At 41.7% G+C, this 19,126-nt stretch overlaps 1 protein-coding gene across 2 annotated transcripts in view; it reads right to left on the bottom strand.

Moving 5' to 3' along the window:
• Nucleotides 1-17,288: 17,288 nt before the first annotated feature.
• Nucleotides 17,289-19,126, bottom strand: part of Cd86 (CD86 molecule) — a 62,984-nt gene continuing 61,146 nt past the window's right edge. For both annotated transcript variants that reach the window (XM_028752235.1, XM_028752236.1), the window contains one exon: nucleotides 17,289-18,868. The gene's annotated coding sequence lies outside the window, so the exon portion shown is untranslated. The remainder of the gene's footprint in view (nucleotides 18,869-19,126) is intronic.

Here is a 19,126-nt window from a genome sequence, read left to right as displayed (position 1 = left end):
CAGATAAAAGAAATGCCCCTTTGTAACAGACAGAGACCATTTAGAGAAAATCACAGTGGATCAGAATGGAAGAGAACAGGTGATCTTGTGGTGAGCAGCCCCCATTGATTTATCTGTGACACGGTATCTAAGGCTCAGAAGTCAGAGAGGAAGAGGGTGTAGAGACTATAACAACCACAGGAACAGGAAGTCTGCTGTGAGATTGTATCTCCTAGAAATGATAAGGAATATTCCCCATGGTACCTTAACAATATGGCTGCCTAAACAATACCTGAAGAAGCTCAACACCAGTAAATATGTTAACAGGGAAGGGGGAAATCTCGTGGGGCCCCATCCATAGAAAAAGAACTATACAAAGCTAAAACATAATTAGAGTGGGAGAAATAGTCTTCTTCAAGGAAGAGCACTCAGATTGGTTACTAATACCTGAAATCACATATATATGTGTGTGTACGTGTGTATGTGTAAATTGGGAAGATGAAGCTTAAGTTTAGAGACTCCAGGATATCAGAGATACCAGGGCCATGGGACATCTGCTGCAGAAAGCTATAGGCAAGGAGCAGAGCTAGCCTAACATATATATATATACACATACACATACATATGTGTGTGTATGTATACATATACATACACACATACATGTATATATATGTGTGTGTATATATGTGTATCTTTATGTATGTATGTATAGATGTGATATATATGTATATAAATATATGTTAACATTATATGGACAGAGCAAATTATATTCATACATTCAGGAGTGTGTGTGTGTGTGTGTGTGTGTATGTGTGTGTGTGTAACAACAGTTAAAGAAACAGAGGCCATGAATTTGACAGAGAGCAGTGGGTGAGGTACAGAAGAAGGGTTGTAAGAGGGAAAAGGAAGGGAGAAAATGATGTAAATATATTTTAATTAAAAATATAAGTTAAAACTTCTCTTAGATATGTATAGAATAACAATATCAAACCCCAGTAATAATACAGCCATTTCACTGATATAATTACTACATGGCTCATGTAGTACACATGGACACATGGAGAACACACTGTAGTGTGCATTTCCCTTTCAAGCCTTTTATGTATAAAGAGTACATGAAAACTTTTGATCATATGTTGAATCACAAAGAAGTCAGAACAAAAGCAAAGGCTGGATCTCATGCAAATCGTGTCTCTGATGACAGGGTGGTTAAGCTAGACCTTGGAAAACTAAACACAACAGTCTGAAGTCTCTAAATGTTTACAAGACACAAAATATAACTATAAAAATCCCATAGTTTATATAGGAAATCACAAGGAAGTTTACAAAATATTTTGAAGTGAATAATAACGAAAGGGACACACCTTTTAGATACAGCTAAGGCAGCTTTAAGGGAGGAAACGATAACCTTAGGTAGAGCAGTAAAGAATGTCTGAAAACAGATTCATCAATCTAAATTGTTAGAACGACAGTGACGGCACACGCCTTTAATCCCTGCACTCAGGAGGCAGAGGCAGGTGGATCACTGCCAGCCTTGTCTACAGAGTCAGTTCCAGGATAGCTCAGAGCTACACAGAGAAACCCTGTCTCAAAAACCAACCCCCCTCCAAATGTTTTTACAAAGAGACTAACTATGTAAGCAAGAGAATGCAGAAGGCAATACAATAGGATTGTCACTAAATAGTGCGACTGTTGCTATGACAGACCTGTGGACCTTAGGCCTTTGGAAATGGTGGAGTAGCTTGGAACTTCAGCCAGAAAAGATCGATTCAGAGAGAAAATGCCCGAAAGAGAGGTCCAGCACGTGAGGTTTCAGAGAGGAACAAGGGGCCATTGGCTAGATGAAATTCATGGTACATTATGGCAGAGACTCTGGTCGCATTCTGCCTGTGTCATAAGGAGTGGGCTGATTTGTTTGGAAGAGGAAATACCTAGACAGAATGACACGAAGGCTTTGTCATGGTTTCTGCTCACCACTCTTAGTTTCTAGTGAGAGGAGCAATGGATGGAGGAGAAGGAGGAAAAATAAAGTTTGTGGGCTGAGGGGAGTGAGTTTAAAGTTCCAGAAAATACAGGAACTGAGAAAGAAGCTGCAATTGCTCGAGAAATGGGCCCTGGGGAAGAGAAAGGTCTCTCACTTTGCACTAGGGCAATAGAAAAGGGGCCTTGGGGCAAGACCCCACCCATTAAAGTTTCCCTCTTGTGAAGCTCCAAATGCTTTCGAAAAGAAGAGTTTAAGTTAAGACAGTGCTGTTGCAGGAACTTCCTCCAAAACCCTCTAAGAAACAATAAACTTGGTAAATATTCTCTGGGGCCCAGCACACAAAAGTAATGTAGTCCAAAGGGGTCAAACTACATCTCAAGCTGGCAGCAGAACTTGAAAATATTGTACACATCTTCCTAGTTTCACAGGTATGAAAGATTTAAGGATGAGGGGGTCACAGTAGTTTGTACCAAAGCTCCTGAAGGTCACTGGGGCCAGGTGATGTTCATCAACTTCAGAGGCTCTTATAAAGGGACTCTGAGGGGATACTGTGTAAAGTTGGGAAGATGAGGTTTAAGTTTAAATAGACCCCAAGATGTCAGAGATGCCAGGGCCATGGGACATCTGCTGCAGAAAGCTGTTGACATGCAGCAGAGCTAACCCAAGAGAGAGATTATGTGTGGTACAGGAGTCAGAGCTAGAAAGGCAGGGCTCCCAAAACCCTTTGGTTTCCAGATAATTCCATCGAAAGCCCCAGATGACAAACATGGACCTGTAAGATTTGGTGTTTGTCTTGCTGGGTTTGGGGCTGACCTTTTCTTGCTTTGCCCCTATTTTTAATTTTTTTAAATTTTTTGGAATTGGGGTTTTATCCATTGGCATGGTATATTGGAAGTATGTAGCTTATTTCTTATTTTATAGGACATTTCAGTTAAGGGGTTGCCTTGAGTCTCAGGTAAGACTTGGACTTTGGATGGTTAAACATTATTGGAACTGGTGAAGACTATGGGAACTTTTGAAATTTGACTTGAATACATTTTTGCATTACGAGATGGCCGTAAGCCTATGAGGGCGAGGGGTGGACTGTCATGGTTTAAAAGTGATGTGTTTGAGCATCAGGTAGGTGAGCGACCTGTGATGGTTAGTGTTGACTGTCAGCCTGACAAGATCTAGTATCACTTAGGTAACAAATTTCTATGTACATCCATGAGGGGGGTTCTGAATTGGAACAATCGATCCATCCTAAATGGGTGGCATCATCCCATGAGTTAGAGTTCCTGACTGAGTAAGGAAGAGAAGGCAAGCTGAGTGCCAATGTCCATCACTCTCTGCTTCTTGACTACAGATGCAATGCAACAGTGGCAGCAGGTTCCTGCTGCTGTACCTGTCCTATAATTATAGACTGCACCCTCAAATGTGAGCAGAATGGACCCTTCCTTCCTTCCTTCCTTCCTTCCTTCCTTCCTTCCTTCCTTCCTTCCATCCTTCCTTCCTTCCTTCCTTCCTTCCTTCCTTCCTTTTTTCCTTCATTCCTTTGTTCTCTCCTTCATTATTTCCTTCCTCCCTCCCTTAATTCTTTCCTTCTTTCCTTCCTTGAGTTGCCTTGTGAGGTATTTTTACACAGGGATGAGAAAGTAAACAATACAGAAAGAAATAATAAACACAAGCAGACATTAATGAAGTGGGAAACAAAGGTTCATAGTTTGAAAAGACCAATACATTGAGAAAGTTTTGTTGGGATTAAAGGCACACACAAGAGAAAGATTAAGGAGAGAGGGAAGAAAGGTAAAAATAATTAGTGTCATGCATGAGAAGAGGAACTATCACAGAATGTCTTGCATGCATCAACATGATAACAAGATTGTAGGAGCAATTTTAAGTCAGTATACTTGAAAACTCAGGTAAAATAAACACATTCTTAGAAAACCTCAACAACTAAAAATTGGTTCAAAGAGAGGAAAAAAATTGGATAACCTTATGCTACAGAAGAATTGAATCAGTACTCAAAAACTCTCTTCACAAGAAAACCCAAGTGGAGGGGGCTTCATTAGAGGTGTGGCAACTGTTCAATGAAGAAACAAGAATGACTCAAAATTTTCCTGAAAGTACAAGGGGATGTCAATGCCCACACTCACTACCAGAAGCACATGCACCATTGATATAAAAACTTGACTGAAACAATACAGAAGACGGGAAAGTACCCAATAATGTCTCTTGAAATGGATGCAAAAACCTGAAACAAGCCCAAAAACACGGACAAAGAATAAAGACCAAGTTGACTTTATCTCATGAAGTTGAAGAACTTCAGGAACACAGTATGATTTATCACATTTTCAGAATAATACACAAAATCATATTTAGAAATACAAAAAACTATGCTCGCATTCAATATCCACTTATAATAACCACACAAAAAACTAGAATAAATTTAATATGGTAAATAGTATCTTAAGGATCACTACCCCATACATGATGGTGAACGTTGGAAGCATTTCTTTTGAAACAAAGAGAAACTAGTGCTTCCTGTTGTGTCTACTTAGCACTGTAGTGGAAATTCTAGACAATGCCCCCGAGCAAAGATTGGGAAAGAAGATATGAAGCGACCACTACCTTTAACGACATGCACATATACACACAGCCATGCAAACACAGACCTCTCTCACACATGCGAAGATAAAATAAAGTAAAAACAAAACACAAATTTAAAAAATAGTTAAACCAAAAGCAGACCTTTCTTAGTATGGGGGCATTGCCAATTGTCTCAGATAGTTATACGAAGGTCTGGTGTGCATGGATACATTTTGAAGATGCTGGAAATAAGCTTATCTCATAACATCAATCTTCTTTAGTCCATGTGAAAATGGGAAAACATATGATCTGATTCTGTTTATATAAAACTGGAAGCTGGGCAAATTAAACTACAGTTCAGGGTGGATGCACAGGCTTTAAGACAAATAAAAAAAGGAGTATTACAAAAACAAGATGGAGGTAACTTGGGGGGCTTCCTCCAGGCCACCTTGGTTTTCTTTGCTCCTATTCTTGTCCCCAACTCCCATGATTATACATTTTAAGCAGAACCCTGATGGCTACCCATTTCCTTCCCATAAAAACATGGTGTTCTGTAGGACTAAAGCTCCCTGGCTGCTGTTCAAAGCTGCTAATCATCTCACTGGTGTTCAGTTGCTGCTTCTGCCCCGAGTATCCCAGGATCATGTTATTCCCATCGACATTGGAAAGAGCCATCTATCAACCATGCCTTAAGAGAACAGAAATTCCTGGACTCACAACAATTCTTATTCTATGCTCCCTGCCCCCAGCTTATTTCCTATCAGTTTGGATAGTGAATCTTTTCTCTAGAAATAATAATGGGTCATTGTAGTGTTCCCTAATTCCAATCCCTCTAATCCTTCTTTGCTGAGTTCACTGTACTACTCTGGCACCTCTAATTCACTTACTATGGCCAGCCTTCTATTTTAGGCCTCCGAGAATTATGCCAACGGTGTACTGGAATTGTCCTTTCGGTCAATTTGCCAGGGCAGATTCCTCATTCAGACATTCCCTGTCCTGCTTCTGATCCAGCAGCCTCAGGACTCCCTTCTAGGCATGCTTTTCTAGTCCCTCCCTGTGAGTGTGAGCCAGAGCCTGCAACTCGTTTGACATATTTCCTTAGCAAGTTTCACATTTTCCCAGTCAGATCCTTCTGACAATGACCTCAACAAAGCACCCGTAACCAGTTAGGAGCTAGGGGAAGCCCTTGAAGAAGGTAAGCATATGAAGTTGCCAGATCCAGCAAATAAAAATACAGTATATAAAAAAGTCTAGGATAAAAGACTCGGGCACTAAAATTTAATTATTGTTTACTATTTATCTCAGGTTAAAATTTAACTGGGTGTTCTGTATTTTATCTGGCTAATGTATTGGCAGAGCACTGGCTCACTTAACACTTCCTCAGAGCCTTCAAACGACAGAAAGATCCCATTTCCAATAAGAAATTTGTCTCTTCTACAATTCCACAGGCTGAGGAAATTCAAAATGCCCATCAGCTTCTCAGCCCTGTGTTCAAGGGTGCCTACTCTCCCACTGCAGGAAAGCAGTGTCCTTAACTGTGAAGATGTTCAGACTCTCACATTTGTCTTCTGTGATTTATTTTTCTGTCTACAAAGAGTCAGTAGTAATTACTGACAGCTATCCAATTCCACGCTCCTTCCTTAGACACTTTCTCTCCAACTCCTCAAATATACCTCGACTAGATCAGAGCTCCTAAACCTACCAATGCAGAGCAACCACCCAGGAGCTCCTACAATGCTCAGAACCCAGTCCTGCTCCAGGAAAGTTGATGTAACTGGTCGTAGGTGTGCTTGGGTTAGGCAGTTTTAACAGCATTGGGTGACTTTACTGGTAATCATCTGAGCCATAGGCCCAGGCTAATGCACCAATTACAGCATCCCATTAAACTATATCCCATTAAACTTCATCCCATTACACTGTATCCTATCACAGCTCAGGTAAATGTCTCAGAAAGCCACTACTGTGGTGTGTCTTACTCCTTTCCTGCTGCTACAGTGAAACACCTTAGAACAGATAAGGATAGAGACTCATTGCTTACAGTTCAAGAAAAAGGGACACTGCAGGTCTAGTGAAAGCTTGCTCTCTTTTTCCTAATACAGTGTTTTCTGGCTATGTCCCCACATGGGAGACGGCAGAAAGACAAAGGAAGTACAGCACTGCCTTCAGCCTCCTTTCTAGAGCACTGACCCTGTACCTGATGAGAGAACACCCACAGTGTGATCATGTCTCCCAAATCCCCACCTCAGACAGAGTTACTATGAATGGTAGGCTTCAACATATGTGTTTTGGGAGGACATGTATGTTCAAGGCACATAGTATCCAGGCAACAACATCTGCTTGTTCTGCCATCTAGCTCAATACCCAATGACAAAATTCTCCCCTTAGCATCTCTTTTGTAGAAATCCTCATGGTACCAGCCTTCTTAGGTAGGCTGTCCTAGAAGCAGAGCCTATGGGGATACTATCCCAGTGATTTCTGCTGAGTGATCTAAAGAAGAGGGAGTAAGGGGGGCAACCATAATGCAGGGATAAAACTCAAAAAGAATGTGATCCCAGCTGGAGACCAGTATTAGAGCCTCACTTGAGGGTGGAGAGCTACCGTGCAGCAATTCCACCAGAGTCAGCCCTACCTCGAGGCAGAGGGGGGTGACTTTTTGTTCCCCTGCATTAGTTAATCACTGTTGGTGATCTGCCTTTAGAGGTGTGATGGGTGCCAGGAGCACAGCTCCTTACCAGGCCAGGAGAACAATATACAATTTGAGTGAGTTCTCCAAACCCCAGAAATGGCGATGATGTTATTTTAAAGCAATATTTTGAATTAATCAAATAAATCCAAAAAATTGTGATGAGCAAAATCAAATTTTAAAGCTGGACTAAAGGCCTAAGGGAGAAGCTTTCTGTTCGGCTAAGGCCAGTTCTCAAAGAGGAGGGAGCTGTGGGCTATCCGTGAACACTCTCAGCCTGGGGGTGGGGGGGAGGTAAGAGGGTTAGTGTGGGGGGATGGCTATGTTGGTTCAGTGAAGTGAGTCTAATTGAGAAGCAGCAACATTTCATTTTAGTACTGTCCCTCAATTCCATATAAGTTTGGTTTCCATTCCTCTAGGATTCTTTGGAGATAGCTGGGAAGAACGACACCTCAGCTGTCTAGTAATATTAAAATCTCTGTATCTGGAGACTTCTTCTAGAATTTGTAACCCAAGCAGCCTCAAACAGCCCTCTCTGAAGGAGAGCTGTGTTGGAGCAAACACACACACACACACACACACACACACACACACACACTCAGAGAAACAGATGCCGGGGTTCTGGAGTCATCTTTCCCAGCTGAATGACAGCTGTTAGTTTTCTAAAAGTCCACTCCTCCTTGACAACAGCTCCTAATTCCTAAGTCACCTATACGCAATCCTCCCTTCCTTTAGGATGAGTTCTTTCCAAGCCCCCTCCGGATTTCACACTTTTCTGACACCATTTCTATAGTGGCTAGTTTTATGTCAACTTGCCACAAGCTAGAGTCATCTAAAAGGAAGAAAATTTAAGTGAGGAAAAACTCCACAAGATCCCACTGTAGGGCATTTTCTTTTCTTTTCTTTTCTTTCTTTTTTTTTTCTTTTTTTTTTTTAAAGATCGTTCTGCTTTATTGCCAAGTTCTGGAACAAAGTTAAGATGAGCTGTTTTAGGATGTGCTAGTTCACAGCCTGGATCCTTAGAGCAGGAATTTTTTTTTTTTTTGAGACAGGGTTTCTCTGTATAGCCCTGGCTGTCCTGGAACTCACTCTGTAGACCAGGCTGGCCTTGAACTCAGAAATCCGCCTGCCTCTGCCTCCCAAGTGCTGGGAATAAAGGAGTGCGCCACCACCGCCTGGCTTGTAGGGCATTTTCTTAAGTAGAGATTGATGGGGAAGGCCCAGCCCATTGCAGGTGAGGTCACCCCTGGACTAGTAGTCTTGGGTTCTATAGAAGGCAGGCTGAACAAGCCGTGGGGAGAAAGCCAGTAAGCAGCACTCCTCCATGGCCTCTGCATCAGCTCCTGCCTCCAGGTTCCTGCCCTGCTTGAGTTCCTGCCCTCACTGCTTTTGATGATGAATTGCTCTATGGACCTGTGATCTAAACAAGGCCTTTCCCCCTAAGTTGTTTCCAGTCATGATGTTTTATCACACCCTAACCAGGACAATGTCTCACACCATAATCACTTACAACTCTTTTAATGTAGAGCCAATTGGTCTTCCTCATCCTGCCCAGACAGTAAACACAACAGACACTGCCCCTGTGTTCTACCACACTCAGAAGTTTCCTTCTGCTCTTAGATAAAATAAAAGAAAAGCCCTTTCAGGATATTGTCAGATTTAGGAGTTAATACAAGCCAGGCAAACGAGGTTTCATTGAGCCACACTCAGCCTTCCTTATGTTTTCTCCTAGCTGATGCCTCTTATTTTCCTTCGCTTCCCTTGCTTATGCTGGCTAGTTTTATGTCAACTTGACACATTTGGGAAGATGAAATCTCATCTGAGAAAATTCCTCCCTCCGGATTAGCCTGTAGGCAAGTCTGGGTACACTTTCTTGATTGATGGATGACTGAGGGTCTAACTCACTGTAGATGGTGCCACCCAGCGGTGGTCCTGGATGCTATAAAAAAAGCAGGCTTCACAAGCTATGAGGAGCAAGCTAATAAGCAGCATTCTTCTGTGGCCTCTGCATCAGCTCTGGCCCTGACTTCCTTCAGTGATAAGTGTGACCCAAGAGTTATAAAGTGAAATAAACCCTTTTCACCCCATTGCTTTTGGTCACAGCAACAGAAACCCTGGCTAAGTCACCTACTCTTCTTAAAGAATTTTGAAAGATTCTAAAGACCAGCTCAGGCTATCTTCTTTTTCACCAAAATGATGTCTACAGATTTAAGATTTGTATAATTTTATTTGTTTATATGTGTGTATGTAAGCACCACATGTATGCAGGAGTCCATGGACACCAGAAGAGGGCATCAAATCCCCAGGAATTGGAGTTACAGGTGGTTATGAGCTGCTATATGGGTACTAGAAACAAGCCCAGGTCCTCTGCAACAGCTGTAAGGGTGGTTAAGGCTAAGAAACTGCCATTTCTCTAGCTTCCCATAAAGCTGTTTCCACACACAGTACCCGGCTCTGTGCTCAGTACTGCTGCTGCTGCTGCCGGTTTTGACGGTGATAGAGACAGTGGCCCTCTGCTGTCTCTTGACCCAGATTTGGAAAGATGTGACAATTTTTTCCAATGCTTCCTCCCAAAGATCAAGATTTTCATTATCTCTTATGTGTGTTTCCTGCTGCAAAGAAACCACATTAATACTTTCTATACATGGATGCTTCCTTGGGGAGATTAAAAATTCTCAAGACTCATGGATCTGCCCTCTGTTTAATATTTCTTACAATACTGCCTCCCCTGTGACTCTTGCCAGCCAGAACTCTTTAAGCCCCGAGGACATTCGTGCCTGTTAATATGCATGGCCAGGTTGGACGGGGATTATTTTTAACATTAAAGGTGGCATTCCTTTTCCTTTTTTTCTTTGTAATTACCTAGCAAGATTTTTAAATATAACCCTTACACTAAGAGTCCAATAATTACATTGAAGACTGGAGAGGAAAAAAAAAACGAGCAGATCACTACGAAGTGTGTGAACTCATTTGTTCGGGTCCCCTGCCCCCTCTTCTCTCAGTAGGACAGACTTGATGTTTTCTCACGAAATGGAGGCAGCTTGACTATTCTTGATAAAGTTGGAAGGTCTGAAGCCCGGGGGACAAATATTTGAAGTGTGTGGTTAAAAAGTGGCAGGTGGACTGGTGGAAACAGCACAGAACTAGTTTGTATTACGGTCAACACAGGGGCATAGCCTGACATGTTCTAATAATAAGCTTCAGCTGTACACGTGGTTGGCCGCAATCTGAAGAAGTTGGGCCCTATGCCCTGCTCTATGCTGTGTGTCTGACGGTCCATGCCTGATGCTAACCCCTGTCCTGGTCCTAGGCTGGATCTGTGAATGACAGAAGATCTTCTCACCTTGTGACTAAACCAAAGAATATGGTTTCTAACTCTATCTCCAGTTTGTCAACTCCATCTGGATTACCCAGACTTTCCAATAGGATTTCATCTTTCCTGCTCTGATTTCATACGGAAAGCTTTGTAGCCCCCAGTTTCCGTCACCCTCTGTTTACGTCTGTTTTGAAGTCCATCCGGTCTCTTCTCTGGCCTGGCAAAAGTAGGCACCCAGATCCATGTGTAAGGGTCAGGTGGCTTGTCCTAGGTCATTAGCAGGAATTCTGATCTTGTTAGGCTAGTTGTGCCAGCGTCCTCGCTGGTTTCCCTGTCCCCAGACATGGCTTCCCTCAGCCAGTGGTTCTCAGCCTATGGGTTGGCCTAAGACCATAGGAAAGCCAGATGTTTACATTAAAAATTATAACAGAACAATTACAGATGAAGTAGCAAAAGAAGTAATTTCATGGTTGAGGGGAGGGGGTCACTACAACAAGAGGAACTGTATTAAAGGGTCCTAGCGTTAGGAAGGTTGAGAACCACTGCTCTAGACGATGATCTTCAAAAATCTTGCCTGGGAGCTTCTGTGCTTCAGATCCTTCTCCTTTTTCTTCAGCCTAACCACTTAATTACTAAATATCAATGTGTGCTACATTTGGTAAGGACAGAGCCTCTTGTCATTTTAACAGAGAAGTAGATCAACTTGGAGGTCAGGGGGGAACATGACAAAAAGAAGATAAAGAGATTCTGGGAAGGTGGCCTCAGTGGAGGGGGATTGGGAAGTCCGAAGTGCTCAGAAGGGCATGAGTCATGTCTGGTTGAGGGGCTGAGAGACAAACCTACCTTGAGACTGATGTGGGAAAGATTGTAGGAATATTTCTGGCTTTCAAAAGGATGTTCAGACCTTCTGGGCTTTGAGTAATATGAATGACTGTGAAGTGTGGGCTGGGCTCTTCTCCTTTATGGTACTGGTGCTCGTCCACCACCCCCAGCCCCACCCCACAGAAACAAATGATCTAACTGCTCCTTGTGGGGCTCTTTCTGTTTTACTTTCTCTCCCCTCCCTTTACCTTCTTTTCTCCCTTCTTGAATTGTAGTCATCACTTTTTTTTTTTTTAAATCGTTGTTCCCTAACAGTCCTGGAGATGGAATCCAGGGCCTTGCACATGCTAGGAAACCACTCTACTACCTAGTGAACTGACCGTTATACCTTTAGGATTACCTTTGATTTCATGAGGTAAGCAGGCGTTATTGACTCTGTTTTACAAATAAGGAACCAGAGTCAGAGAGATGAAGTTCACAGCCAGGTCACATGACACTGCCATGTCTGGCTGAAAGGCCATGACCTTGCTAGATTAGATATGTCCATGTATATGTTCACTTTCCAGCTCTCCTAGATAATAGGAAGCATGGAAGGTCAAATATAGTAGGGTGTAAAATGTCCTACAAAGGTAAAAATGGAGTCTGGCTTATGTCTTTCTCTGCTATCTGGTGATCACTTTGTAGTCTTTGTTTCTTAAACAGGCTGGCTGTTTCTTAAAATAGGATGGCTATTCAGGTACTCTGAACATTTCTTCCATTTGTGATAGACTGTAGGAACAACTTAATGCTCTCTTTTTTGCTCTCAGTTCTGGCATTGAGGAACCTCATGAATTCACAGTGTGTAATTATGGGATCAATGGTACATACACAATCAAACCATAAGAAGAGAAATCACAGCCACATTCGAGCCAGAAGCATGGCTAGGGTAGAGGGCCATGTTCTAAACCAAGATCATGTCTATTTTTTAAAGGAATGTTTTCATAATAATAACATAATAATTTTTATTATGTAGCACTGGTTTATAAAAATACTCCATTGTGTTTGTGTGTATATAAATAGGGAAGATGGAGGTGGTTCTGAAGTGAGGAATTTTGTTTATCCTGGAAACATCATTAGTAAACACAGTGTCTATGGTTACCTCAACCTTAGCATTCTGAATTAGATACTTCATGTATAGAGTCTTAAGAATGCTAGAAGGTGTATTGGATATGAGTTTTCACAGATGCTAGTAAGAATTTATCAATTACTGTAATTGAAATTGTAGATGAATAGGAAGCACTTTGAAAAGTGGGAATTCTTAATTCTTTTTTTTTTTTTTTTTTTTTTTTTTTTTTTTGGTTTTTTGAGACAGGGTTTCTCTGTGTAGCCCTGGCTGTCCTGGAACTCACTCGGTAGACCAGACTGGCCTCGAACCCAGAAAAGTGGGAATTCTTAAGTATTGATTCGTAATATACAAATCCTATTAATTTGGCTCTCTTTTCTGTCTCCTTCATCATTCATACCTTTTATCTTCAATGCACTGATCACAAGAAAATACCTTCTTAAAGATTCACAGGGAACATCAGAAGTGACTGTCTTTAAAAGGAGCTGCAAACCAGTCCAGTCAGGTCCAGAAATCTTGCTGTAAACAGGTGGTTTTTCTTTTCTGTTTCACCCTTGCCAAACTACACATATCCTCGTGCATGGCTATCTCTGAATATTTGCTTTTGTGTCTTTTCTCTCTAGACCCTGTTTCTCAATCCCTGTAGTGCCTTGCCAACATCTCCTGAGAGAACAAAGCACAACTGGACTCTCCTTTTTGAATCCTAAAAATATATGATACCATGATATGGAAGTCTTTTTTTTTCTTTAGTTAACATTTTACCAAAATGGAGTGGTAGATACACAATACAGTTTTTCCACCTGAGTAGAAGGTTATCTATTCTATTATCCTGATGAGATTACTGGCTGGGAAGAGCAGGACTGGTGTGAATACTGGTGTGAATACTCATCCCCCTGAGATGACTGCCCTGTTTGATCAGAGCAGTTTTTTTCAGAGTCATAAATCCAGGTCATATTTAGGTGGCCCTGGGATATAGAGAAAAGACAGCTGGATGCAAACAGCATCTCTATGTGCTCTTTGCTTTAGTCTTGCCCCCAGATTTCTTGTGTTGCGTTACTACCTTCACTTCCCTTGTGGATAAACTGTAGCCTGTAAGCCAAATAAACCCTTTTGGTCCAGGTTTTATTATAGTCACAGAAAGCAAATGAGGATAGAAATCAAGGAGGAGCTAGTGATCAGGTTCAAGTGATAACGGCAAGTAGAGGTCAGAAGTCAAGATGGCGGAAGAAAGGTTAGAATATAGAATATGAGGTACCCTAGATCAAGAGCTTTAGGGTGGCTTCTGTGCCCTACACAATTTGCTCACTTGTTGAGGGTTCTTGTGCTTCCTCAGAAGTGTGAAGCTCTTCTAAATATCAGCTGATGGACAGAGTCAAGAATCCACGTGGAAAAGGTGAGCACTGAGACAGAAACTGAACACTCTCGGTGGAGACAGACTGTGACTCAAGGACCTGGTATCAACTATACACAGTCTTGCCGGTAGTGTAGTATGCGATCTGATAGAATTTGTTGTGTACTAGCTTGTTTTAAAAATGAGCAAAACAGAAGGCTGGAAAGATATCTCAGTAGATAAGTAAAGTGTTTGCTGTGTAGGTTGAAGGCCTGAGTTTGGATCCCCAGAACCTTCATACAAAAGTGGTAGGACAGTCCCAGCAGCTAGATGCATATCATCTCAGTACGGATAAGGTGGAGACAGGAGGATCCTGGGGCTCCCTGGACATCCAGCTTAGCCAAACGAATGAACCTCAACTCCTAGTGAGAGACACTGTCTGAACACATAGACTCACGCATACACACACACACACACACACACACACATACACACAAGCATGCATGCATGCACTCACACGTGCATATACCACAAATGAATAAGACTGTAATGAACAGAGGCAGATGGTAAGAAGTATATCAGTCAAAGGGATAACTAGGTAGTTGATGGTTCAGATAATATAATATAATCTAGTAGCATCATAATTTCCTAATAGAATGAGAAGGGAAAATGAGATTGGTAAAAAAAAAATTAGATTTAAAGTCATATTGTTGATGACATTGGATATAAGACTGAAGGCTTAGAAATGTGTCTAGGAACAGCATGGGAGTCCACATTTTTTATCTCCTGGGGAGAAAACATCAACATTGAGTAAGCCCAAGGAGCTTCACTTAAAATTCTAACTATTCTAGTTTCATTTGTGTTGCTGTGATAAAATACTCTGACACAAAGAAAATGATGGGATAAGGGGATTATTTTAGCTTACAACTCTAAGTTATAGCTCATTACTGTAGGGAAGTCAAGGTAGAGGCTTAAAACAGTCAGATCACACTTACAGTCAAGAGCAGGGAGAAATGAATCCATGCATGCTTACCTGCCTGATGGTTTGCTTTTGCTCAACTAGGCTTCTCCACTCTTATACAGTTCAGAAGTTTCTGCCTAGGAACTAGTGCTGCCCATGGTGGTATAGGTCTTCACATAGCAATTAACTCAAGACAGTCATCCACAGACACACCCATAGGCCACCTCGAAAATGTGGAGACTTTTATTCAGACTTTACCCAGGTGACTCTAGGTCACATTAAGTTGGTAGCTGAAACTAAGCATTACACTAACAATATTGGTAAAATTGAACAAGGATACAATAAAAATGTACAGGGTTTTGCCATTATTCCATTTTATAGATGAATAAGTTAAGTAATTTATCCAAGATGATTTAGATTCAAACCCAGATCTGTTTGAATCAGGAGATTATATTATCTTGGTAGTTTTGTTGTCATTTGTCTTTTGATTTTATTTGCTTAAATATTTATTTTTAACACACCGAGTCTAATGTTCCTTATATACACATGGATGTGGAAACATTCAATGGGACATGAGAAACCTACCAATGGTCAGCCCCAACAAAGAAAAGCAACTTTTTCTCCTCAACTTGGTCCTCCCCATACATACTGAAATTTTGCACAGGCAACCACACCAAAGCTGCTGTCAGGTCACATGTGAGACCAATCCTTTTCTTAATCATCTTAGCAAGAATGATCTGCCTGAATAAAGGCTGCACATGTGTGGATAGTCAGACAGATAGATAGATGATAGATAGATAGATAGATAGATAGATAGATAGATAGATGTAGGTCGGTACATAGATAGGTTTATTGATACATAGGTAAGTAGATACATACATACATACATACATACATACATACATACATAGGCAAGTAGATAGATATATAGGTAAGTAGATGAATAGATAGATAGATGATAGATAGCTAGATAAATGACAGATAGATAAGATTGAGTGTGTCTATGGAAATGTTTGTAACATCAGTGTGACATGTCTAGGGAAAAAGGAATGAGAGGGATAACTCCATTTCTTTGGTCATTTTGGTTAGAGTACAGTGAGAGAGGAAGACTGATTAGTTGGAATGAGTAGACAGGGGCGGGGCCCATGCTTTCCCCAAATGAGCTGGAAGGAGGGTTGGTCTTGAAGTAGGTTCTGAGGGAATGTCAGAGGGTTGGTGTCAAAGACGACTCTTGGCTTTCAGGCTTAGGTTAGAAAATGTGAGAAGAGGGCATGGGTGAGACTGTCTCAGAAGGCAGAGGGGGAGAAGGGAGGATATCAAATGGAGGACAACAAACGGCAGGCAGAGGGAGCAGCGGAAAGCCATCAGTATCAGTAATGAATATGATGTGCTGACTCCTCTTTGTTTCACTTTTGCCATGACTGAATCTCCTCACACTCGTCTCCTCCCGTGCCTCCTTAGCCACAGCCTCTGACTCCACAGTCACCACCTCTGGGACTGGGAGTGGGTAGCACAGGATGTGGACTTAAGCAGTCAACCTGGGCCAGCAAAATGCTGTTTCTTCTATGCCCTGAGAGAATTGAAAGTGGGGTGTCTGTGCATGGGGCAGGGGGTGGGGAGTGGGCGTGGGTAGGAAATAAGCAAGAGGGTCCACAATAGAAACGGAAGTCCTCTGACATCTCTCTGCTTAGATTTATCCATGAGCAAAATGGGCACAATGCTTCATGAGCTACAACTCAGAGTCCTTGGGAGGACTGGGTAGAACAGTAATATCACACAGAGTCATTGGGATGACTGGGTAGAACTGTAATATCACAGAGCCGAGCCCATGACAAAGAGGCAGTGTTAGCTAGTGTGCTACCGGGTGGCCTGTTGGAACTCTCTTTTGCTTTTCTTAGCCCTCAGACTTAAAGCCCAAGAAGTCTAGAAATTTTAATATGCAAAGGAGGAGATGTTTTCACTAAAGGGCATGTTAATGTTTCATCCATTTTCAAATAAATGTATTTTGAGGCACCAACTTCAGTACCTGGGTTATTCTGGTGAAGAACTAAAACACAGCTCTGTCTCCCATAGTCCAGACAGGTTCCCTGTCCCAGAATACTGTTAGATTTTCTCATGTTATTTTTGCATGACATATATTTTTAGATTATAACTTATCAAAGGTGCATTTTCAGGAAATCGTCTTGCATTAAGCTTCTCATATATATATATGTACATAATTTAAAAATTGCTCAGCTTGAAAAGTAACAAGCTAAGAAACGTTGTTTCCTTAGTCTCAGGTTCCTGCTAGCACTCAGAAAGTAAGTTTTACTCAACTTTTAGAAGTGTCTCACTATTGAGATATATATATTTAGACAAACACAAGCCTCATTTCTTATACAGTAGATAGAGAAGAAAGAGAGAGAGGGAGGGAGGGAGAGAGAGAGAGAGAGAGAGAGAGAGAGAGAGAGAGAGAGAGAGAGATTTGGGAGGAGTCAGAGACTTTTAGCCACAGAGATATGAGAAATAAGTAGGAACATTATCCCATAAATTTACTACTGACATGAAAAATTTCAAGAAAACTTTATTGAAATACACTCTGTCCAGAACATGTTAGTAAGTGGCCAAATCCTAAGTGTCTGCACATGCTGGATCAAGATGTATACATGGAAACACTACAAGCATGAGCCCTGGCAGCAGAACAGTCTACAGCCCTCCAGGGCCCTTTATGCTAAATGTAAAGAACCACGTCTTGGTGCTCAGACCTGCTAAAGTTCTCTTTAAGTTTGGGTGGTGACTACACCATGCCTTATAGACACACTATGTGCTTTCGGCATCAGTTGCTCTTTGTCCTTCTTTGAAGGGCCAAGCCACACCCACTCAGGTATCTACAGACTAAGGTAGTCTCAGAGTGTTGTGATTTCTGCTTTTCCTCCTTCCACACAAGTCATGAGCTGAAAGAGTCCTAGCCTTCATTCCTGCCTTTCATCAATGTGACTGCTCTCTCCCTAGTTCTACATCACAGATGAATTTGAAAGACAGAGATCATAAAACAGCTGTTGAGCACCGAGGTGGCTGATGTCTGCATCCATTGACACACACCAGTCTATCTCTGGCTTCTTGACTTTTCAAAGGACTGGGCTGATCAGTCCTTCCATAAACATTTGCTGGTTGGATTCTATTGCTATCCCTGGTTCTGAGGGTTTGGCTGGTCCTTGCACAGCTGTCTCCAGAGCATCCCCAGCGTCTTCTCAAAAGGAGAAATAAGACATATAGTACGTCTTGCTTTCTTCAGTGCTGCCTGCTAAAACTTGTGACTTGCTGGGCAGGTGGATTCTCCCAGTATCTGTGGCAGCCCAGGTAGGAGTGGCTCCTGGATCCAGAGATGGTTCCATATCTGTATTTCTCGATTTCCCAGCACTGAGAATCCGAGCTGTCACCTGTATGTCACCTAGGTCATCGTATCCATTACTGGTCCTGACGGAGGGGGAAGTGTCCCTCATAAGTGCTGGGTCTTTCTCTAGATCATTGTAGTTGTACTACTACAGTACACACTCTGCTATTTTAAGGTATTAACACGAATACATCAAATAACATCATAAGATACACCACTTCCATCCTGACTGAAGAGGTAGTTGTCCAGGTACAAGTATACAAGTAAACTTGTATATGCAAGTATACATGACAAATAAAAGCCAATATTCCTACAACAAGGAGTTCCATATAAAAACACACTAGCAAAATTAAGAGAGGAATCTGATCTAAAGCAGGAGAGATTGATCCAAAATGTTATTCCTGAGAAAGAAGCCATTTCAGTGCACTTGACCTATGAGTGTGTACTGAGCTAAACAAGCAAGACAGAGTTAGTGTCTGCTCCTGGGAGAGGGGACAGAGCTGGTATCATAGGGGACTATTTTATCTTCACGGAGTCTCAGAGCATCATCTAACCTAATAATTGTATTCTCTTATCTTCTGGGAAATCAACGAGGTTGTCCAAAAACTTAGAAAGAAAACAGGATAAAATATGGACATTATTGTGGATTTTGTTCTTTAATTAATCAAGTGTATCGTTCCAGTCATCTGAGGATGTTTTCAGATAGTGAACAATCCTGGGCTTCTTATTTCAGGCACACAGATTTTAACTCTGAAAAAAAAAAAAAAAAAAACCAAAGAGGAGGAGAGAGTGGGTGAGATTTCACAATAGGGCGGCCTTCTTTTGGTAGATTTCAAAGATAAGACACAAGTAAGGAGACCACAGTAATGTTGATAAACAGAAACAAAGTATTACAAGACAGGAAGAGAAAGCCGGGGAAAGCCAGCCAGACTAAACTGTTACCCAAACTTCCCTCAGCAACTACCCTTTGTTTGGCCTGGTGCTGGTCCTCTGCCATTGTGCTGACTC

This window comes from Grammomys surdaster, unplaced genomic scaffold, assembly GCF_004785775.1.
Source record: "Grammomys surdaster isolate TR1022 unplaced genomic scaffold, NIH_TR_1.0 125889, whole genome shotgun sequence".
Lineage (NCBI taxonomy): Eukaryota > Metazoa > Chordata > Mammalia > Rodentia > Muridae > Grammomys > Grammomys surdaster.
The sequence above is the reverse complement of the archived record's forward strand: the minus strand, read 5'-3'. Positions and strand labels throughout refer to the sequence as shown.